This window comes from Eriocheir sinensis, chromosome 29, assembly GCF_024679095.1.
Source record: "Eriocheir sinensis breed Jianghai 21 chromosome 29, ASM2467909v1, whole genome shotgun sequence".
Classification (NCBI taxonomy): Eukaryota; Metazoa; Arthropoda; class Malacostraca; order Decapoda; family Varunidae; genus Eriocheir; species Eriocheir sinensis.
In genome coordinates this window covers 11,075,989-11,099,814 of record NC_066537.1, presented here as the reverse complement: position 1 = coordinate 11,099,814, position 23,826 = coordinate 11,075,989, and the positions used below count along the sequence as shown (strand labels likewise).

Genomic DNA, 23,826 nt, shown 5'->3' with positions numbered 1-23,826 from the left:
GCAGAAAAGTGAAGCAGAATGAAGAAACGTGAAGCAGAATTAAGAAAAGCAGGATGAAGAAAAGTGAAGCAGAATGAAGAAAAGTGAAGCAGAATGAAGAAAAGTGAGGCAGAATGGAGAAAAGTGAAGCAGAATGAAGAAAAGTGAAGCAAAATGAAGAAAAGTGAAGCAGAATGAAGAAAAGTGAAGCAGAATGAAGAAAAGTGAAGCAAAATGAAGAAAATTGAAGCAGAATGAAGAAAAGTGAAGCAGAATGAAGAAAAGTGAAGCAGAATGGAGAAAAATGAAGCAAGATAAAGAAAAGTGAAGCAGAATGGAGAAAAGTGAAGCAAAATGAAGAAAAGTAAAGCAAAATGAAAAAAGCGAAACAGAATGAAGAAAAGTAAAGCAGAAAGGAAAAGTGAAGCAAAATGAAAGAAAATGAAGCAAAATTGCAAAAAGTGAATTAAAATGAAGCAGAAGAAGGAAAGTGAAGCAAAATTAAGAAAAGTGGAGCTGAATGATGAAAAATGAAGCAGAACGAAGTAGAATGGAAAAAAGGTGAAACAAAATTAAGGAAAGTGAAACAGAATGAGGGAAAGTGAAGCAGCATGAAGCAAAGTAAAACAGAATGGAGGAAACAGAAAAGAATAGAGGAGAGTGAAGCAAGGTGAAGCAGGACATAAACCGCTTCGGGAAAATCCACGAAACGGCAAATCCAGCGAGACCGAAATTGCATGAATACACACACACACACACACACACACACACACACACACACACAGCAGGCCTTTCTCTCTCTCTCTCTCTCTCTCTCTCTCTCTCTCTCTCTCTCTCTCTCTCTCTCTCCAACATGATAAGGACAGGGTTCAATACCATTATTTCAGCCGAATGGAGATTTTAACCTTCGCGTGGCCATTTGCTCCTCTTTCCTCACCTCCTCCTCCTCCTCCTCCTCCTCCTCCTTTCCCTCAGCCCTCCATTTCTCTTTTCTCTTTTTATCCCCTTTCCTTCCATTCCTCACTTTTTTCTCTCTTTTCTTACCTCCTCCTCCTTCTCCTACTGCATCCTCTTCTCTTTCCTCTCTTTACTCTTTTCTTCTCTTTCATTCTCTTTCTCTCTCTCCCTCACTACAGTCCATTCCTCTTTTCTTTCTTCTCCCAACTTCCTTTCTTGCTTCTCCTTCATTCTCTTCCATCTCTCCTCTCCTCTTACCTTTCATCTTTCCTTTTCCTCCTCCTCCTCCATTCTCTCTCTTTTTCCACGCCTCTACTCTTTTTACTTTCTTTCCTCCATTCTCTCTCTCTCTCTCTCTCTCTCTCTCTCTCTCTCTCTCTCTCTCTCTCTCTCTCTCTCTCTCTCTCTCTCTCTCTCCATTCATCCATCCCTTGTAAATAAAACCAGTATTGTCCATAATATTATCGAAAAACGGGCATTTGGACACCGGTTCGATTCATGCAACATCCGAAATTGAAGGAGGAGGAGGAGGAGGATGGAGGAGGAAAATAATGAAATAAAAGTAGAGATGGAGGAGAATAAGAGGAGGGAAGTGGAGAATAGATGGGATGGAGGGGAGGAATGGAAGGAGAGGTAGAGGAGGAGGAGAAGAAAAAGGAGGAGCATGGAATAAAAAGAGAGATAAAGGAGATGAGAAGAAGGAAAGAGGAGGATAGATGGGATTTAAAGAAAGAAATGGTGGAAAGGTAGAAGCTGGAAGGATAAAAAAGTAGAGAAGATAGGCGACAAAAAGAAAAGGAAGGGAGAAAGAGGAGGAAGGAAGAGAGGGAAGAGAAAGAGCGGAAGAGGAGGAGGAGGAGGAAAGGAAAGGAAAGGAAAGGTAGGTAGATTAGGAAAGTAGGAGGGTAGGACAGTGAGTGAGTGAGTGAGAGGGGTAGGGTGAGGCCGCGCCCGCGTGAGCTCCTCGCTCCTTGGAACTGCTGAGTCGACAATGGCGGGCAGAACCAGGAGTCTGAGAGATTCCTGTTGTGTCTGAAGATTTTACAGGCGAGAAGTGGAATGCATGCTGTTTGTGTCCAAAGTTGTGTCATGAAGTGTGCTAATTTGATTGGAGTCAAGCAGGATAATGTACCTAAAATAAATTGGATTTGCACTGTATGTCTTCATAAAGCGTCTCTCTCTACCAACGTTGTTGAAAAATTAGATAAATTCAAGCAAGAATTATCTAAAGAAATATCTGTGGTTAAAGATGAGGTTGAATCTCGGATGTCCAGTGTCAAGGAGGAGTTGGGTGAGGTGGCAGGCGTGATTTGTGATGCGCAGGCAGAGTCGGTCGCGCCAGTTTTGCTGACGTAGCCAGACGCAAGAGGAAGAAGAATCTCCATGTCGTAAAGGCCTCTGATCAAGACATAAAGGTTACTGAGTTGAAAAATGAGGTTTCCCAGGCATTACAAGGCATTCAGATTACTGATTCAAGATTCACGAATGGAGGTAACATTGTTATGAACTTTGATGATGAGAACACAAGAAATGAAGCAGCTCAGAAATTGGAATATGCAGAGCAAGTTAGCACAAAAAGTGTGGGAAAACTAAGGCCAAGGAGGAGACCGGGAATAAGATAAGTGAGACACTCTTAAACAGGAATGAGTTCCTATACACTCGATTCCTGGAGTTGAAGGGTAAATTGAGAAGATTTTTAGCAAGCCTGCTGCTGGTGGCACAATGCACTATATTTTGAAATGTGATCCAACTGTTAGAGAGTTGATTCATAAACATCATGACAAGATAAAACTAGAATGGGGAGTGTACATTGTGAGAGATAGATACCATGCAATCATATGTTACCAATGTCAAAGATACGGCCATCTAAGGCCAACTGCACTGCCAAGAACAATGGAGAATCCCCAAAACGTTCCAAGTGCGCTGGTGATCATAAACCAAAAGACTACTCCATGGCTGAGAGAAATGCATAAATTCTGTGAGGTACAAGAAACCTGAAATCAACCTCTCAGCGAATGACCAGTGTTGTGTAGTTCTTCAAACTGAAATTGAGAGAATTCGTAACATAACCGATCATGGCTATTAATTGGTGTTTGAGACTCGAAGATAAATTATGTGTTGAAAATAATCGTTGGACTTTGAATTGTGATAATATAAAAAATATCAGATAAATGAAAAATGAAACAATGGATATTTGTGATACTATAAAAAGGAAAGATATTGTGATTGGTACGATCCAAAACATGGCCAAGTGACTATGATGATGACATGTTTATTTAAAGGACATCAGAAGGATATTCATGAAAGCAATTAAGACCCACTCAGTCACTACGATGTTCTGAATAAGTGCATATCGAGGATTATTATTGAGGCTAACATCATTAATGCTGACTGCCCTGCGGAGCGCTGCACTGACAGTAGAGTGGGTCCTGACACCTCATCAACGGTAAACGGTAAAACGGTAGATGAGAGGAGAGAATATAGGACAAGAAAGAATAGGAAGAAGAGGAGAAGAAAAGAGAGAAGAGGAAGAAAGAGAGGAAGGGAGAATTAGATGGACGAGTAGGCGGAGAAGGAGGAAGAAAAATAAATGGGGAGGTATAAGAGGCACGAAAAAAGGAAAAACTTGACTGGGATTTAAACTTTTTTTGACAAAGTTGAAAAAATTACGCCATTTGTCACAACTTAACACAAGCGAAGGAAATGAAACGCACACGAAAAGTTTTGCGTTTCGAGTTTCCTTAAAGTAATAGAACACAAACAACTTGAGAGAGAGAGAGAGAGAGAGAGAGAGAGAGAGAGAGAAAGGAAAAAGAAAGAAGAAAGAATGAAGAGAGAGAGAGAGAGAGAGAGAGAGAGAGAGAGAGAGAGAGAGAGAGAGAGAGAGAGAGAGAGAGAAGGACAAAAAACGTTGATCAGTCGTGTATTTCTTTCCTCCATTTATTTATTTTTTCTCTCTCCCTTTTCAGCCGTCCCTCCGCTCCTCCCTTCCCCTCTTCACATTCTTTCCTCCTTCTTTTCTTCTTTCCTCCAATCATCCAAGTCCCTTTTGTCCACTTTTTCTTCACATTTTTCCTCACTTTTCACTCCTCACTCTTTCCTCATTCTCTTAATCATTTTTCTTTTTCTTTTTCCCTTCCCTCCTGCAATTCCCCTCACCTCATTTTTTTTTACGTTATTCTCTCTTTTTTTATCTTTCTCCCTCACTTCCTCCCTTCCTACCTTCCTCCTCTCTCTTCCATGCTTCCTCCTACACTCCTTCCATCTTTCCCTCCCTCTCCCTCTCCATTGTATCCTTTCTTCCTCCCTTCCTACTCTTCCTTTGTTTCTTCCTCTTCTTCTCCTTTCCTCATCCTCTTTCTGCATCCCTTATCCTCTCTTCATGTCCCTCTTTTCATTCCTTCCTTTCTCTGTTTCTCTGTTCCTCTGTTTTCCCTTCCTTTACCTCCTCTCCTCCTCCCTCTCTTTCCATTCTCCCTTATCTTTCCCTCCATTCCCTCCCTCTTCTCTTCTTTCCTGTATCCATTTCTCTTCCTCTTATCTATTTGTCTTTCTCTCTCGCTCTTCATCTCTCTCTTCCTCTTCCCCCTCCTCTTGTTTTTACTCTACATGCATCCCTTCACACACCTGCATATTCACACACACACACACGCACATACAAACACACGCACAAGCACATACGCTCATACATACACATATACATACAGACACGGGCATACAGGGCATACATACAGGAATAAGTACATGCATAAATGGAGAGGCGCACACACACACACACACACACACACACACACACACACACACACACACACACACCTGACCCACATTGCGCACTTTTTTCATACATTTATGCCACCTGTGTTCCGTCTTTTTCACCTATCGATTTCTCTCTCTCTCTCTCTCTCTCTCTCTCTCTCTCTCTCTCTCTCTCTCTCTCTCTCTCTCTCGTCAGACTAATTTGCATCATTTGTTTAACAACTTTGCTTGTTTTTTTAAATTAAACCTTTTTCTTTATTTTTCTTCCTTTTCTTTATTTTTCCTGCGGCTCAGCTTAGGCTTCCCTACAACCGCTCCAGCTGTCTGTCTGTCTGTCTGTTTCTGTGTCTGTTTGTTTGCTTCTGTTTCTGTCAGTGTTTTTTTGTTTTGTTTTTACGTCTTCGCCTGTAGCGCCGGTAGGCTTTCTTCAGGGGCCTGGTGGTCGGCTCAAGCTCGTCATGGCGCAAGCAATTTTTATAGTGGCGGCATTTATGACTTTTGTGTGTGTGTGTGTGTGTGTGTGTGTGTGTGTGTGTGTGTGTGTGTGTGTGTGCATGGATTCACAGATTATCTTTCCTTAACATAATCAACTATAAAAAAATACTCTGTTCACTCGCAGCGTGTATCTGGCTCCTAGCGGGGTTTTGTATCGACGCTCGTGATAGGCTGTCTGATCATAGTCCTCGCTCGTGATTGGCTGTCCAGTCGTGTGCTCAGTCACGGGTCTCTGGTGTTAAGTTTCTATATTATTTCCCGTAGCTCACCTACGCTATTTTGGTAGAAAGAAAATGACTCGGTAATGATTATAGAACATAAATACGTTTGTCACAACTCAGTAAAACAAAAAAATATGAAATTAAGGCGAGTATTACTGAAAGTGCAATGTATTCAGTCCTCCGCGGCATGAGTAGCGGCGAGTCTCGTGCGCGGTGAAAATCACTGCCATGGAATGCGAGATGTTCGGTGTTTCACTTACATCACGGTTTTATCTATAATATGTTTACACCATCGTGTTCAGAATGCTTTTCTCTCTACCAATACAGCGTATCTTGTACAATAGGTGAGCTACGGAAAATAATATAGGAACATAACACCAGAGAGACCCGTGACTGAGCACACGACTGGACAGCCAATCACGAGCAGCGCCCGTGAGCGAGGATTATGATCAGACAGCCTATCACGAGCGTCGATACAAAGCCCCGGTAGGAGCCAGATGCATGCTTCGAGTGAACAGAGGGTTGTTTTTTTATAGTGCAAAAGCACAGATAACCTAATGTTACAATTTTTTGATGTTCGTATTAAAACTTGCTTACTTCCCTTCCTTTCTAATGGACCGTATTGGCTATACAGGCAGCGCCACATGCGGCCACTCAGCTCCAAGCTGTCCATTCCATAGAGTTCAAGTTATAGACTAGAGTGCGTCTGAGGCTGTCTCCGGGATACACGGCCATGGTGCTGCCATCGCTCCAAGTCGATGATTGCACACACTTCACTCCTACCCGATTTCAGTTTTTCTCCATGTCAAATAGTAAAGTCAGGAAATCGGGTAGGAGTAAAGTGTGTTCAGTCGTGGCTTGGAGCGGTGGCGGCACCAAGGCCTTGTATCCTGGAGGCAGCCTCAGACGCACTCTAGTACAGAACTTGAATTCGATGGAAAGTTCTGCTTTGACAGTTCACCGACTGGCCACGTGTGGCGCTGCCTGTATAGCCAATACGGCCCATTTATCGACAACCTCGTCTTCAGAAGAATTTTCCTTATCAGATGGTACTGTTTGTTTTGACATTTTGTTCCATGCCGATTTTTTCATGGAAATATTATTCCATGAAAAAATCGGCATGGAACAAAATGATATAAACATTTATAACCCCGTCTTTGACTTCAACCCGCATTATTTCCTTTATTTTTCGTCAAACTGAGTTATCTTTAAGACAGTCGTAATCCGCAACCTTTCTCCTGTCCAGTGATGAAAAAAGCAAGTATGTATCACGCGACGTGAGTGAGTTACGAAACATAAAATATTGTAGTGTTGCACGGCCTGTTTCTATGATGTGTGGGGGAAGGCTGCCACAGGCCGCTGTCCAATCAGCGACGAGCTTACAAAAGCAGCCTAGGATCCAGTTGCAAGCTACAAATAGACAGAGAATAGATATCTATCTCTCACTCTACCTATCTATCTATCTATCTTTGTCTGTCTATCGATTAATTATTCAGGCTTTGTATCTACATTCCTAACTATCTATCTCTCCAACCATCTATGTATCATGTTTCAATCTATCTAAGTATCTACCTTTCCATCTCTAACGTAATCGATCTTGTCTACCCATATACACACTTTTCTACTATATAACTGAACAATGTATCAACTGATCTATTTGTCTATCTATCTATCTATCTGCCTGTATATCTATTTGTCTAACTACCTTTCTACGTGGGCATCTATCTACCTAACTGTTTACCTGTCCCTCCTCCAGTGTTACCTTCCACCTGCCTGCCCTCCTGTCTTATAAATTAACCTTTCATCACTCTTTCCATCCACCACCGTTACCTGCCTATCCATCAATTCACGGCTTCCCTTATCTAACGCGAGTACCACCACCACCACCACCATCAAAACAACAACACCACCACCATCAACCACAACCACCACCACCATCAAAACAACAACACCACCACCATCAACCACAACCACCACCACAACAACAACAACACCAACCAAAACAACCACAACAACAACGACAATAACAAAACAACAACAGGGCTCGCTTTATGTTTATTTGTCTGCTGGCTTCTTTGTTTCCAGTGAAGGTTTCTTTTTTCTTTCTTTTTTCTCATTATTTACAGTTTTTGCCATTTTTGTCCTTTTTAACATCGCATTTTTTTCACTTTTTTCTTGCATTTCTTCTTTTTTATCCTTTTTTTGTCACTTTAGGGTTGCATTCTTATTCCTTAACCTCTAAAAGTCGTCTCTACATTATTTTTCACAACAATAACAACAACAACAACACTGCATCACCACCACCACCACTAACACCATCACCACTACCATTCCCATAAAATAAAACATGCTAACACCACTTCCCTATCATCACCATCACCACCACCACCACGACTATCATCACCATCAGCACAATCACCACGAGTAACACCATCATCACCACCATCAAATTCAAAGTGCCTTCATCTTCCTTCCTTTGTCACCTCCATTTTCATCATCATCATCACCGCAATCTCCTCCTCCTTATCCTTATCTTCCTATTTCTCATCTCGCTCACCATCACCATCATCACCACCACCACCTTGCTGTCAACCTCCTTCAGCTTAAAAACAATTTCACTTAAAATCGTTATCTTATGTCCTGGACTTTCTATTCTTCCTCCTCCTCCTCCTCCTCCTCCTCCTCCTCCTCCTCTTTGTCTCCGTCCTCCTTCAAAAATTATGAGCAAACTGGCGTAAAGCATGAAAGGAAAATATATGAGAGAAGAAAAGTGAAGGAAAGGGAAGGAAAAAAAGTATTAGAGAAAAAAAGAAAAGGAGGTGGAGGAGGAGGAGGGGAAAGAAGAGAAGGAGGACGAAGAAGATGAGGAAGAGAAGAAAGAAGACAGACAGACACATCCTCATCGCTTTTCGTCGTGATCAAGCTTTCAGTTCAGGGCTTTGAGGTACACGACAAATATTTGTTGAGAGATGACGGGAGGAGTTGGAGGAGGAGGAGGAGGAGGAGGAAGAGGAGGAGGAGGAGGAGGAGGAGGAGAGTGACATGAAAGAGGTGATGAGTAAGGAAGTAACATAAGGAGAAGAAAGAAAGGGAGGAGGACGAGGAGGAGGAAAGCAATGAAAGTGATGGAGAAAGCAGGCAGAGGATGATAATAGAAGAGGAAGAGGAGGAGAAAGAGGAGGAGGAGGAGGAGGAGGAGGAGGAGGAGGAGGAGGAAGAAGAGGAGGAGGAGAGCAGACGAAATTGATAGCCTCAGAATCAAAGAAGATGTAATATTTGTCTTAGAACTAACTATTTTTCCCTCTTATTCCGCTATCAAAGGGTGTTTTCTCTCTCTCTCTCTCTCTCTCTCTCTCTCTCTCTCTCCACTCATTTCCCAATTACTCGCTTAAAAATAAACCAATGGAACTGACAATATCGAGAGAGAGAGAGAGAGAGAGAGAGAGAGAGAGAGAGAGAGAGAGAGAGAGAGAGAGAGAGAGAGAGAGAGAGAGAGAGAGAGAGAGAGACCTAGGAGACAATAGTAGCAATCACCAGCGAAGGAGAGATAAACAGACAGACAGACAACAGACAGACACGATAGATATTATTATTGGCTCTCTCGATATTCTCTCTCTCTCTCTCTTATTTTTAAGCGAGTAATTGGGAAGAGAGAGAGAGAGAGAGAGAGAGAGAGAGAGAGAGAGAGAGAGAGAGAGAGAGAGAGAGAAAACACCCTTTGATAGCGGAATAAGAGAGGGGAAAAAAGTTAGTTCTACGACAAATATTACATCTTCTTTGATTTTGAGGCTCTCGAAAATTTTTATATATATCACCAATTATTACGAGAGTGTTAGAAGGGAAGAATGATGATGATGATGGAAAAAGAAGATGAAGTAAATATATATAAAGACAAAAAGAACAACAACAACGACATTAATAGCAAAATAACAGAAGACAAAAAAAAAGAAAACACACACACACACGCACACACACACACACACACACACACACACACACACACACACACACACACACACACATGCCAATATCTGAAGAGCGAACAAAGGATGAAACGCCAAAAAAAAAAAAAAAAAAAAGGAAACTGAAAAACAAAGAATGAAACAAAGCGAAAAATGGAACAGAACGAGAGAGAGAGAGAGAGAGAGAGAGAGAGAGAGAGAGAGAGAGAGAGAGAGAGAGAGAGAGAGAGAGAGAGAGAGAGAGAGAGAGAGAGAGAGAGAGAGAGAGAGAGAGAGAGAGAGAGAGAGAGAGAGAGAGAGAGAGAGAGAGAGAGAGAGAGAGAGAGAGAGTTAATATGATAAGCAGCGTTAAATTGAATGAAAATGAAAAAGATTAGGAAAGAGGAGATTACGGACTAAGAAATTAAAACGAAAAAAAGGAAAAAATGTTCATATATAAAAAAATGAAGATAGCAAATAATATAAAAAATAATAATAAAAGAAACAGAGAACAGGAAACTAATAAATAAATAAAAAAGTTACGGGAGACAAAATTTAAGGGGAAGCACAGTTAAAGAAATATGAAAAAAAAGCAAATAAATAAATAAATGAGTGAAAACGAAAAATAATACAAAACCGGGAACAGAAAATTAATAGAATAGTAACGACATAAAAATACACAAAAAAAGAAGGAAGGAAATAAATAAAATACATGAGAAGGAAGGAAAGACTAAATAAAATACATAAGGAGGAAGAAAATACTAAATAAAATAAGTAAGAAGGAAGGAAATACTAAATAAAATACATATGAAGGAAGGAAATACTAAATAAAATACATAACAAGGAAGGAAATACTAAATAAAATACATAACAAGGAAGGAAATACTAAATAAAATACATAACAAGGAAGGAAATACTAAATAAAATACATAACAAGGAAGGAAATACTAAATAAAATACATAAGAAAGAAGTAAATACTAAATAAAATACATATGAAGGAAGGAAATACTAAATAAAATACATAAGAAAGAAGTAAATACTAAATAAAATACATATGAAGGAAGGAAATACTAAATAAAATACATAACAAGGAAGGAAATACTAAATAAAATACATAACAAGGAAGGAAATACTAAATAAAATACATAACAAGGAAGGAAATACTAAATAAAATACATATGAAGGAAGGAAATACTAAATAAAATACATATGAAGGAAGGAAATACTAAATAAAATACATATGAAGGAAGGAAATACTAAATAAAATACATAACAAGGAAGGAAATACTAAATAAAATACATAACAAGGAAGGAAATACTAAATAAAATACATATGAAGGAAGGAAATACTAAATAAAATACATAACAAGGAAGGAAATACTAAATAAAATACATAACAAGGAAGGAAATACTAAATAAAATACATAAGGAAGGAAGGAAATACTAAATAAAATACAGAACAAGGAAAGAAATACTAAATAAAATACATAAGGAAGGAAATACTAAATAAAATACATAACAAGGAAAGAAATACTAAATAAAATACATAAGGAAGGAAATACTAAATAAAATACATAAGGAAGGAAATACTAAATAAAATACATAACAAGGAAGGAAATACTAAATAAAATACATAAGGAAGGAAATACTAAATAAAATACATAACAAGGAAGGAAATACTAAATAAAATACATAAGGAAGGAAATACTAAATAAAATACATAAGGAAGGAAATACTAAATAAAATACATAACAAGGAAAGAAATACTAAATAAAATACATAAGGAAGGAAATACTAAATAAAATACATAACAAGGAAAGAAATACTAAATAAAATACATAAGGAAGGAAATACTAAATAAAATACATAACAAGGAAGGAAATACTAAATAAAATAAGTAGGAAGGAAGAAAATGTTAAATAAAATAGATTAGAAGGAAGAAAATGCTAAATAAAATAAATAATTGAATGAAAACCCAAAAAAATAAAAAAAATAAAAAAATAAACAGAAAACAGAAAACTAGAAGAAATTATAAAGAAAGTAAAAACATCAAGAAAACAAGAAAATCGAGTCAAAAGAAATATACGTAGAAAAAGGAAAGGAAAAGAAAAAATGGAAAGAACTGTTGAATGAAATAAATAATTACTGAGCGAAAAAATTCTTGACACCGTTCATAAAGAGGAGGAAAATACCGAGTGAGGCGAGTCATTACGTGTGTGTGTGTGTGTGTGTGTGTGTGTGTGTGTGTGTGTGTGTGTGTGTGTGTGTGTGTGTTTAGGTCATTAGGGAATTCATTAAAGATTCCCGCTAATGACCTAGGAACGAAGAGGAGGAGGAGGAGGAGGAGGAAGCAGACCATTTCACAAGGTTATATCTTTTTTATAATTTTCGTTTTCCAGATTTTGAAAGATTGGAGTAAAATTGAAGACTCGGAGGAGGAGGAGGAGGAAGAGGAGGAGGAGGAGGAAGAGGAGGAGGAGGAGGAGGAGGAGGAGGAGGAAGAGGAGGAGGAGGAGGAGGAGGAGGAGGAGGAGAATATTGCAAATGGAGGAAGGGAATATAGACATAACCGATTTATTTGTTTGTTTTGGTGCGTGAGTTCGTGTGTGTGTGTGTGTGTGTGTGTGTGTGTGTGTGTGTGTGTGTGTGTGTGTGTGTGTGTGTGTGTGTGTGTGTGTGTGTGTGTGTGAGTTTCACACACACACACACACACACACACACACACACACACACAATGTCCTTTATATCCACTGGTCTTTCTCTCTCAGCAACACAAGCCTCGTTTCATATTTGTTTTTTTGCTGGCTTCTTTGTTTCCAGTGAAGGAGTTTTCTTTTCCCTTTCTTTTCTTTCTTTTTTTACATTTTTTTCAATTTTTTTATTTTTGTCTTTTTACCTCTCATTTTTTCCCTTTTTCTCGTATTTCTTCTTTTTCTCCTCTTTTTTTTTTTTGCACTTTAGTATTGCAATTTTTTTCCTGACCCCATAACGTCGTCTTTCTATTGTTTTCCACTGAGAGAGAGAGAGAGAGAGAGAGAGAGAGAGAGAGAGAGAGAGAGAGAGAGAGAGAGAGAGAGAGAGAGAGAGAGAGAGAGAGAGAGAGAGAGAGAGAGAGAGAGAGAGAGAGAGAGAGAGAGAGAGAGAGAGAGAGAGAGAGAGAGAGAGAGAGAGAGAGAGGAGATTGCAGATCTAGTGGATATAATGGACTCGTTTGTGTGTGTGTGTGTGTGTGTGTGTGTGTGTGTGTGTGTGTGTGTGTGTGTGTGTGTGTGTGTGTGTGTGTGTGTGTGTGTGTGTGTGTGTGTTCCTCTTTACCTCAATCACCGCGGGATTAAGGAAACTGGGTACGAAAGCAAGGTGAGTACGTAGGTAAGGAGAGGTAAGGAAGGAAGGAAAGTAGGTAGGGAGGAAGGGAGTGGGTAGGTCGAGTAGGTAAGGAGTAGTGGAAGGGAGGGAAGGAGGGAAGGGGGGAGGGATTGAGATTGGAGTAAGGTAAGAGAGAGAGAAGAAGCGAGGGAGAGGAAAGTAAGAGGGGGAAGGGACATGGTTAGGTCGAGTAAGGTAAGGAGTAGAGGGAGAAAGAAAGGGAATGTATAAGGTCGAGTAAGGTACAGAGGAGAGACAGGGAATGATAGAGGAGAGTTAAGTAAGGGAGAGAGGAGGGAGAGAGCGAGAGAAAGGTAAGGGAGAGAGAGAGGGAGGGATAGGGGAGGTAAGGTAGTGCAAGGTAAAGGAATGGGGGAGGAGAGTATTAAGGTAGGGTAAGGTAAGGGAGAGAAGGAGGGAGAGAGCCAGCGAAAGGTAAGGGAGAGAGGGAGGAAGGGAAGGTAAAGGAGTGGGGGAGGAGAGTAGTGAGGTAGAATAAGGTAAGGGAGAGAGGGAAGGAGGGGAGGACGTAACTTTAATACCTTTTCCTTTTTAATCATATCAGAGTAAGATATTTTTACGGCACAGTGCGTTAGGCTTCCCGGGTGGATATCATAAACACACTCTTTATAACCTGACACCATGGTTACAATAACTTATGATGTGGTGCAACAGTTGGTAGGTGCTATACTCCTTCGTGGTGCAGTGGTTAGCGTGCCTTTATTGCTATGAATCCGCAGGCCCGGGTTCGAATCCTGGCACGGACAGTCAGGGTTCACCTCAATCAGATGTTCATCCTCCCTTGCGGGCTGGCTGATAAATGGATACCTGGGGAAACCTGGGGAAGGTAAACTGTGGTAACCGGGATGTCACACTGAGCCTGTGTCCCGAGATAATGGATCTTACCTACCACAGGCCACGCGCAGCTATAGCGTATGCCCACAACTTCGCCAAAGTACAGGAAGCTTATGAAAATAAAACACCATCCACGACGACTACGGCACTTTTTAGACCAGGAAATAATCAAAAGGTCTATTGGCTTATTGTGATGGTGCGAGGACGAACAAGTGGATAAAATACATCCTGGGAATGGGAGGACGGTGAGCGGGAGTTTAATGGTAAAACTGGCGTCACACTGGTCCTTTTTACTCCAACCGCGGTGGAGGTAGGCGCAACGGGCAACTCCAACTTTTCCGGATGTGCCTCACACACGACCAACGTCGGTTGCCCATATCCACAACGTAAAAAAAACAGTCGCCCTGTATCCACATGGCGCCGTTTGCAAAAATAAGGGCTGCTGCAGCTTGTGCTGCTGTTACTCACGTTATGGATTTGTAGGACACTTAAATGGAAGGGAGAAGCGGTTGAGGGCACGATCAAAGACGGGAGAACAAGAGTGTTTACCCAAACCTCGTCAGAGAACTGTTCTGTGACGACCTTTTACAATTTTCATCGAATGGAGTAAGAAGAGTTTCTTGAACTAGTGGAAATTGTAGTCCCACTCATATCCAAGCAAGACACCAGAATGAACAAAGAACAGCAGCAATTATGAATCATTCACTTTTTAAAATTCTTTTTGGCGAAATTTTCATGTGTGTGATCCCACGGACCACACAGCACGGGATGTTCTCTTATCTTGTAGACAAATCAGCTCCGCCAATCCGCTTTACGATTCTCTTGGTAGTCCATCTTCCATTGCTCTTCTACTCCTCAGCTACTACCGCCGTCTGTTTGTTTACATGCAGCCGCGCGGTTGCTGGTACCTACAACCGATTTCCATCCGTACGGACAACCAACAACTCGTTCCAGGTTGAGCGCACGGGCAACCGCGGTTGCGCCTAGCTCCAACGGTTGAAGGAAAACGGCCACTGTGACATCCCCTTAAGGAGCTGGGAATGGGAGGGACGGGGACGCTGTGGTTTAATGATAAGGCCCTGGGGATGGGAGGGATGGGGACGCGGGGCTTTAACGGTAAGGCAATCAATACCCATAATGACCAGATAGTTACTCAGCACACTGTACTTGATGATTTTTGACCTAAAGTGTCGGACCCACGCCAAAATAGAACGATATTCAGTTACACTAATTATAAAGACCGTTATTTTTTATTATTCCTGCGACATTGAAGCATAACTCCACGCTCCAAAAGCTGATCTGCTTATCATATTCTGGAGTGAGTTATCGCACATCTGGGAACGCTGATCCTAACCCCAGTTTGAGGCGACGACCCTCACCAATTACCACTCTGAGTTCAAGGTTGCTCGATACAGCTTTGAAGGTCCCGGAGCAATACGTCGCCACGCAAGCAACGTAAAGAAAACGAGCATTGATTGGTTTGTGAGCGTGTGTGTGTGTGTGTGTGTGTGTGTGTGTGTGTGTGTGTGTGTGTTCATCCTTGCCGTATATACATTCAACAACAACTCCCGCTTAAAAGAATAAAGAGAGAGAGAGAGAGAGAGAGAGAGAGAGAGAGAGAGAGAGAGAGAGAGAGAGAGAGAGAGAGAGAGAGAATAAAGACAAAGAAAGAGAGCTGCACAAAAATAACAGCAAGATATAGTTCTGACAATCTGGTAGTTAGGTAGACAGACAGACAGGCAGGAAGGAAGGTAGGAAGGTAGGCGGGTAGGTAGGGAGGTAAGTAGGGAGGTAGGTATTGAGGTAGGTAGGGAGGTAAGTAGTTAAATAGGTAGGTAAGTAGGTAGACAAACAGAGAGGTAGAGAGCTACATAGGTAAGTAAGGAGGTAGGTAGGTAGGTAGGTAGGTAGGTGGGAAGGAAGGAAGGTAGGTAGGTAGGTAGGTAGGTAGGTGGGAAGGAAGGAAGGTAGGTAGGTAGGTAGGTAGGTAGGGAGGTAGGTAGGAAGGAAGGTAGGGAGGAAGGTAGGTAGGTAGGTGGGTAGGTAGGTAGGGAGGTAGGTAGGGAGGTAGGTAGGTAGGTAGGTGGGTAGGTAGGTGGGTAGGTAGATATGTGCGCAGGGAATAACGTAAGAGAATTCAACGTACCTTTTACAGCGAGCGAGTGTGTGTTGGGGAACTTGACAACAGCAGCGCCGAAGAGATTTTCCACGCGGAAGATTAATTTTGCACCGACTCTTCCTTTCTTTCTGTTGAAGGAAAAAATGAAAATCAGACCCCCGGAAATTTAAAAATGCTTTACACAACAACAGAAGAATGACCGGAAATGGAAGCGTCAACACCAGAAACATTAAGAGACAGCAACAATAACTATACTAATGAAAACGCAACAACATCAGCAACAAACAAATAAGATTAAGCTCTGCCCTGCTCGGCTCGTCACCCGCGCTCCAACACAACGGGTATAATCAGGTCTCCTCCCCACCCTTTAATCAACCCGTGTGTCGACTGCAGGCTAAGAGGATGTCACCATCACCCAGGAATGGAATGGTAAGGCGTTGTATGCATGAACTTCTGTCTCTGCTGTCGACATCTGGGTCTGCGTTGCTATCACCGCCTTCACCTCAGCGCATGCAGCCTCTTCACTGTATCATCTAGCGCTACGACGCACAGTTCATTGTACTCGTTAATTCTTTGGCCACTGCATTCAAACTTCCACTTGTCACCACCGTTGCCAGATTATCGTACTCAGAGCCTCGTATTTACCGGTTTCTGACCCATAACCGTTGCCAAGAAACACCGATAATTAACCATTTTAAACGGTAATCATATACGCAGGCAGTTATTGGGGTGGAGGAGGCAGTTTTTGAGTCGGAAATTGGCAAACATAAGAGGCTGAGTACGACAACCTGGCAACGTTGAGACAAGATGCTTGTTCTTGAAGTTCTTGTTCCTAGCCTGCTGTAGACACGAATATTGCTTGAGGAGGTCAGTTAAGTGGTGTGCCGACCCGTGTCCAGTCGATGTGTTTGAGGTGGTGGACGATGCGGCGGACTAGACCTCTGCTAGCAGCGGAAACAACCCCCCACCCCCACCCCCCCACCCCCCATTTAATCAACCCATCTGTCATTCGCAGTCTCAGAGGATTTCACTATCACCTAGGAATAATAAGCTTCACTTCTCGCCTAATTTGAACGGTGGACTGAACGACGGCCGACGGGGAGCAAATAACTACTATGATAACAGTCTGTCTCTAGTGCACTGTTGCCGCGCGCTAATGCCCCTCGCTCGCCCCCAAATACGCTCGTGGCACCACCTCATGGGGAAGCGCGGGGCCCTCCAGCGTCTATATTATCAAACATTTCGGGGCTCAGACACCCACATTTAATAGAGGTTGTGACTATTTCCGTGGATAGTTTTATGAGCCAAGTGATAAGCACGGTTTCTGCATAATGGACGTGAAAAAAACACTCATGATAACTCGACTAATCTCCTTTGTGGCCTTGGGAAATGTTTGTTGAGAGAACCAAAAGCGTGTGAGAAAATGGACCAAGGCTTAATGTTGACTCGGCTACAAAGAAAGAAGAGCAGCAGGCGGAACAAGAATAAAAAAAAAGACAAAAACGAGGACAAGAATAAATACAAGAAAAAAACGGAAAAAAAACAAGAACAAGATGATAGTGATGAAATGTTGAAGATAAAAAAAAGAAAAACACAAGTAAAATATTGAATAAAATTATGATGTGTAATGAAAAAAACAAGTAAAACGGACAACAAAGAAAGGTTAGGAGGGAAGAAGAGAAAGACAGAAGAAAGGTATTGAAGAAAGGATGAGATAAAGAAGAAAAAAGGGATGCAGGAGATGGAGAGGCAGGAAGGAGGGAAGGAGAGAAAGGAAGAAAGGAGGGAGAGAAGATAAGAGGACAAGAAGGGGAGAAGAGTGGAAGGAAAGAGAAAGATAAATTAGAATTGATAAAGTGCGAGGGACGGAAGAAAAGGAGGGACGAAGATGAGAGGAGGGAGAAAAGGAAACCAAAGAGGGGAGAGGAGAGGAAAGAGGATGAGAGAGAAATGAGGACTGATAAGGTGAGGGAATTAAATAAAGGAGGGAAGGAGGGGAAAGGAAAAAGCAAGACAAGGAGGGGGAAAGCGAGAGCGAGAGCGAGAGAGAGAGCGAGAGCAAGAGAGAGAGAGAGAGAAGAACAAGAAGAAGAGAGAGGAGGGGAGGAGTAAGGGAAGAGAGGGAAAGAGTGGTGAAGGAAAGAAAGGGAGGGAAGGAGGGAGACAATAGAGAAGAAAAGAAAGGGTGGAGGGAAAGAAGAGGGGAGGGAAGAAGGGTAAGGGAGAAAGTGTAAAGGGGGAAAGGGAGGAAAAAAGTGATGGAGGAAATAAAAGACGGGAAGGAGACAAGGAAGGGAGGAAGAAGCAGGGTGGAGGAAAGGAAGGAAATGAAGGAGGAAAAAACGGGAAGGAAAGGAAAGAACGGAGAGAATAAAGATGGGAAAGAGTGATAGAAGGAGAGAAAGAAGGCAAAGAGGGTTGGAAGGAAGGAAGGGTGTGAGGTAAGAGGGAAAGGAAGGAAGAGAAGGAAGAAGGGAAGAAGGAGGAGAATATAGAAGAAAAGAAGAGTGGGGAGAAGGGAGTCAAAGGAGGAGAAGAGAAGTGGAGAGAAGGAAGGGAGGGAAAGAAGTGAGGGAAAGAGGAAACGAGGGAGAGAACAGAGGAGGGAAAGTTTCGTAAATAGAAGAAGGAAGGAAAACCGGAAGGAAGGAAGAGAAGGAAGGAGGGAAGATGGAAGAGAACAAAAGAAGGGAAGAGAAGAAGGGGAAGAAGGGAGTTAATGAAGGGGAGGAGGAGTGGAGAGAAGGAAGGAGGGAAGATGGAAGAGAACAAAAGAAGGGAAGAGAAGAAGGGAAGAAGGGAGTTAATGAAGGGGAAGAGGAGTGGAGAGAAGGAAGGAGGGAAGATGGAAGAGAACAAAAGAAGAAAGGTAAGAGTGGAGGGAAAAAAGGGAGGAAGGGAGTTAAGGGAAAGGAAGAGGAGTGGAGAGAAGGAAGGGAGGGAAGGAAGAAAGAAGGGAGAATGAAGGAGGCGAAGTTTGGTAATATTGCCCATCCACAACGATAAAGTTTGAAGAGTCGCGTCAATCGAATAAAAATGAATAGGAATATCGCGAAATAGACGTCTCTCTCTCTCTCTCTAGTCCTCGTTTGCGTGCTTATTCTCAGACAACTGTCAACTTTTCCTTTCTTCAAGTGTTTTTGCTGTCGGCTTAAGAGAAAAACTTCACACACACACACACACACACACACACACACACACACACACACACACACACACACACACACACACACACACACACACACAAAGGTACAGAGAAAGAAAAATAAACAGACTCATGGAAATAAAATAAAACAAAGAAAAACGTAAAGAAAGAGAGATAGGAAGTAATCAAGGAAGGAAGGAGGGAAGGAAGGAAGGAAGGAAAGAATAGAGTAGGCAAAAGGGGAGTGAAAAAAGCAAAAAATGGCAAGAAGAAGAAACGGGACAGGAAAAGGAAATGGAAAAGAAAGGAGATAACACACACACACACACACACACACACACACACACACACACACACACACAAACAGACGCTCCCCCTCCAACCCCGACACAAACACCACCGTCATCATCATCATCATCATATTCTTTTTTTGGTTTGTTTGTTTCTTTGTAGTCATGAAGTTTTATCCTTATGTGGCACACTTTAAAGCTAAGTACTGTTATGTTTGTCATTGTGTGCGTGTGTGTGTGTGTGTGTGTGTGTGTGTGTGTGTGTGTGTGTGTGTGTGTGTTTTTTGTACTCTTTGGGTCAAGTTCCCTAAAGACACACAGGGCAGCGGCACGTTTGAGAGAGAGAGAGAGAGAGAGAGAGAGAGAGAGAGAGAGAGAGAGAGAGAGAGAGAGAGAGAGAGAGAGAGAGAGAGAGAGAGAGAGAGAGAGAGAGAGAGAGAGAGAGAGAGAGAGAGAGAGAGAGAGAGAGAAAAAAACAGACAGACAGACAGAGAGAGACCCGCCCGCCCAGGAACATCACCCTGCTCCTCTGCTCCAGCCGAGGCCACACAGCAGAGGAGTGCCACGCGAGGACTGCAGAAGCGAGGCAAGAACACCGCCTCAGACGTGTGATTGCTGAGGTCAGGCAGCTTGTCTCCAGTCACCTGCCTCCTCCACCGGGACTCTCACACATCGTGCTCCAGCCTCCTTCCTGGGGCCAAACACCTCGCAGGCAGTGGTCGACCCCTCTCTCCACCCTGAGTAGCTCCAACACTCAACACAAGGTAGGATGACAGACACGCCGAGGACTCGTCACCAGCTGGCACTTCTCTCCACCAACGTGCGAGGCCTCCGCACCAACATCGGTGACCTGACTCACAGCTTTGTCCTGAGGCACCGCGTGGACATAGCTGTGGTGACTGAAACGTGGCTCAACAGTGAGGTGGAGTCATCATTCGGCAGGATTCCAGGCTACACCCAATGGATCAGGAGGAACGCCAGGGAGGACAAGGCGGCGGTGTGGCATTGTTCCTCAGGGAAGGAATGCAGGCCAAGAGACTTAAAGTAGAGACACCACCCAAGAAAGAGGCGGTGTTTCTTAAAGTAATACTGGCGGATGGCACTGCCCTCCTCCTGTGAGCCATGTACCGCCCCCAAGGCAAGGGCCTGTCCCCCTGGACTTCCTGACCGAACAAATGGACGACCTGCTGACTCGTCACCGCTGCAGGCACGTCCTGACTGGGCGACTTGAACCATCACATGGAGGGAGCCGCCTACGAGAATTTCCTGACGGTGCAGGGTCTGACAGACCATGTCACCTTCCCCACCCACGAGCGAGGCGGGACGCTGGACCCCGTCATCTCCAACATGGCAGAGCGCAGGGTCATGTGCCACCAGCTTGGACTGGTTGGCAGCTCCGACCACCAAGCCATCTTAACCCGGGCAGACGTGGGCGTGGCGCGGGATAATGCCACTTCCCACACCATCTGGCTGTGGGACATAGCTGACTGTCCCTCCCTTAAGAGAGATCTGCAACAGACAGACTGCCACACCCTTTTCTCAGGGCGAGCAGAGTTAATGGCGAGGCCCTTTACAGAGCGGCTCAAAGATCTCCAACGAAAACACGTCCCACACCGCCAGTACACCTCCAGGCCCACCGACCAGCCCTGGTTTGGCTACCGCTGCCGCCTTGCTGCTGAGAGGAAGTACTCTGCGTGGCTCCGTTACAAGAGGAGCCCAACCCGCCGCAACAATGCCCTGCGTCGAGCGGCATGCAAACACATGGTGGCCACCAGTAAATGGGCGAAACGGAGGTGGTAAAACGACCTCCGAGCCAAGCGATGCATGCCGAGGGTGGGCAGCAAAACCTGCTGGACCCTTGTTAAGGAGAGGCAAGGCAGCAGCCACCAGGAAACTATCCCTCCCCTCACCAAGCAGGACGGCACCACAGCCACCAGCAGCAGGGAGAAGGCAGAGCTCCTGGCTGACCTTTTCCCTGCCAAGATGTCCGTCGCCGACCCCAACAAACCGCCATCACAGCTGACACAGGAATGCGACCAGACGACAGTGGTTGAAGTATAAAAGGAGCAAGTGGAGCGCCTTCTGAGAGCAGTGGACGTCAGGAAGGCCTCTGGACCTGACAGCGTCAGCCCACATGTGCTGCGTCACTGTTCCAATGAGCTGGCAGGACATATCTCAGAGGTGTTTGCGGCCTGTGTCAGGGAGAACGTCTGGCCCTCAATATGAAAGGATGCTCGCGTGGTACCGGTACACAAAAAGCGGTCTAGATCTGACGGTGCCAACTACAGGCCCATCTCCCTCCTGTCTATAGTTGGCAAAATCTTCGAAAGCCTAGTAGTGGAGGCCATCACCCGCCACCTCGCGGACAAAGCCCTCCTCACTGACCAACAGTTCGGGTTCAGATCTGGCCGCTCCACTTCAGACCTCCTGCTTCTCCTCTCCAGGGATTGGCAGGACTCCCTGGACACCCGCCTGGATACCCTTGTCGTCGCTCTAGACATCGCGGGTGCTTTTGACCGGGTGTGGCACGCGGGCTTGCTGGAGAAGCTTCGTGCCAAAGGCATCCAAGGACACCTGCTGATGCTGATGAGCGACTACCTTCAGGGAAAAAGCCTCCACGTCGTCGTCGGCGGGCAGCAATTCAGAGACCTCCCAGTGGGTGCCTCAGTCTCTCAGAGATCTGTGCTGGGCCCTGTCCCCTGGAACCTGTACATCGACGACCTTCTCAGGAGCCTGCCGGCAGTCTTTCCATATGCTAACCACATCCTAACCACACCAAGAAAGCCAGCAAGCGGCTGCTGACGTCAACCAGCAATTACGCTTGATACGGGAGTGGGGAGAGCGCTGGCAGATGAACTTCGCTCCTGAGAAGATCCAGGCGATGAAGATCTCTCGGTCCCAGGCAGCCACACAAGCTGTCAAAGGAAGAGTGATGTTTGGCCCCGTCACCCTTCCGCTCCAGGATTACGTCAGGATCCTCGGAGTGGACTTCGACCGAGAGCTGCGCTTCGACAGCCACCTGAAACACGTCCCTCCGGGTAACGAAATTCCTTGACAAGCGAGGAATTATGCATCTCTACAAGGCTCAGGTAAGACCCTACCTGGAGTACGAGGCCCTGACATGGATCTCCAGCGCGGCCACACACCTACAGAGAATGGACACGGTGGAGCGACGTGTGCAGCGGCTATTAGAGCAGAACTACCCCCAGCCGCCCCCACAAGATATGACACCCCTGGACACTGGAGCACCGCCGTGACGTCGCTGCGCAGGTAGTGTTCCACAAGGCCCAGGTACAAGGAGTACCACACCTTGAGAGGCTGTGAGAGATACGAGAACGGTACTCTCCAGCGACAAGCAGGTCGGGATGCCGAGGTCACGCTCCAACCAGCACCAGAGGACCTTCACCTCAGGGTGTCACGCCTATGGAACACGTTTATTGCAGCAGTGCCTAGAGTGAGGGAAATGTCCACCCAGCAGGTGACTGCCCACAGGTGGCGAGGAACGTGCCCCACTCCAATGGTGTTGCTAAACACATTGTGAACGTGTGAAAAAAAATAAGGCTTTTGAAATAGTGACACGAGAAAAAGTGTCACTTTAAGCCTTGAAAAGTGCACAACCAGACATATGCATACGTATATTCTGTGTTCTCGTACGCTCGCTCGTTCGATTCGTTAACATAAATATTCATATGTCGTGTACTATATTAAGTTTAAATAGAGAGAGAGAGAGAGAGAGAGAGAGAGAGAGAGAGAGAGAGAGAGAGAGAGAGAGAGAGAGAGAGAGAGAGAGAGAGAGAGAGAGAGAGAGAGAGAGAGAGAGAGAGAGAGAGAGAGAGAGAGAGAGAGAGAGAGAGAGAGAGAGAGAAAAAGGAAGGTGTGACAACAGGTAAGGCGTTGGAGGGGAGGACACCGTGAATTAATTGCAGAAAGGAAGGGAGGAAAAGAGGAAGGAAAGAGTGAGGGATATTGAAGGGAAAAAGATAAAGGAAGAGAATAGTAAAAGAGGAAAACAAAAGACGACTCATCATTAGAGGGAACGCAAATGGGTGAGGCTAATTTCCAGAAAGAAAGAAAGAAAGAAAGAAAGAAAGAGAAAATAGAAAAAAGAAAAACAGTGGAATATCACGAACAAAAAAAAAATGCAAAGAAATAATGAAAAATATGAAAAGTGACACAACTGAAAAAAAAATAGAGGAAAAAATAAGGTAATGAGAGAAGAGGCGAGAGAGAGGACAAAAAGAGAAGAGCAGAAGTAAGGGGTAAAAAAAAAAAGAACGAACAACAAAATAATGAATTAGAAGGTAAAAAGAGAAAGGAAAAAATGAAATAAACGAGACAACAAAATTACTAAATAAATGAACTCGAGGTAAAAAAAAGAACACGAAAAATTAGGAACAAAATATGACCTGATGAATATGACGCAGTAAAAGGAGACTAAAAATTATGCAAAAACAGGAAAAGAAATAAAACGGAGATGAAAAGGTGAAAGGAGATGAAAGGAGATAAAAAGAATGGTGAAAATAGGGAATAGAATAATGCCTGATAAATATGACGCAGAAAAAGGAGCCCAAATAATATGCAGAAACAGGAAAGAAATAATAAACGGAGATGAAAAGATGAAATGCGATAAAAGGAGATAAAAAGAACGATGAAAATAAGCAATAAAATAATGTCTGATAAATATGACACCGTAAAAGGAGA

At 43.7% G+C, this 23,826-nt stretch overlaps 1 long non-coding RNA gene across 1 annotated transcript in view; it reads right to left on the bottom strand.

The window, feature by feature from the left end:
* LOC127005042 (uncharacterized) overlaps window positions 1-23,826 on the bottom strand; it is a 97,853-nt gene that overhangs the window by 70,331 nt on the left and 3,696 nt on the right. Inside the window, exon 2 of the long non-coding RNA XR_007758246.1 lies at window positions 15,718-15,818. This is a non-coding gene — a long non-coding RNA (uncharacterized LOC127005042). The remainder of the gene's footprint in view (window positions 1-15,717; window positions 15,819-23,826) is intronic.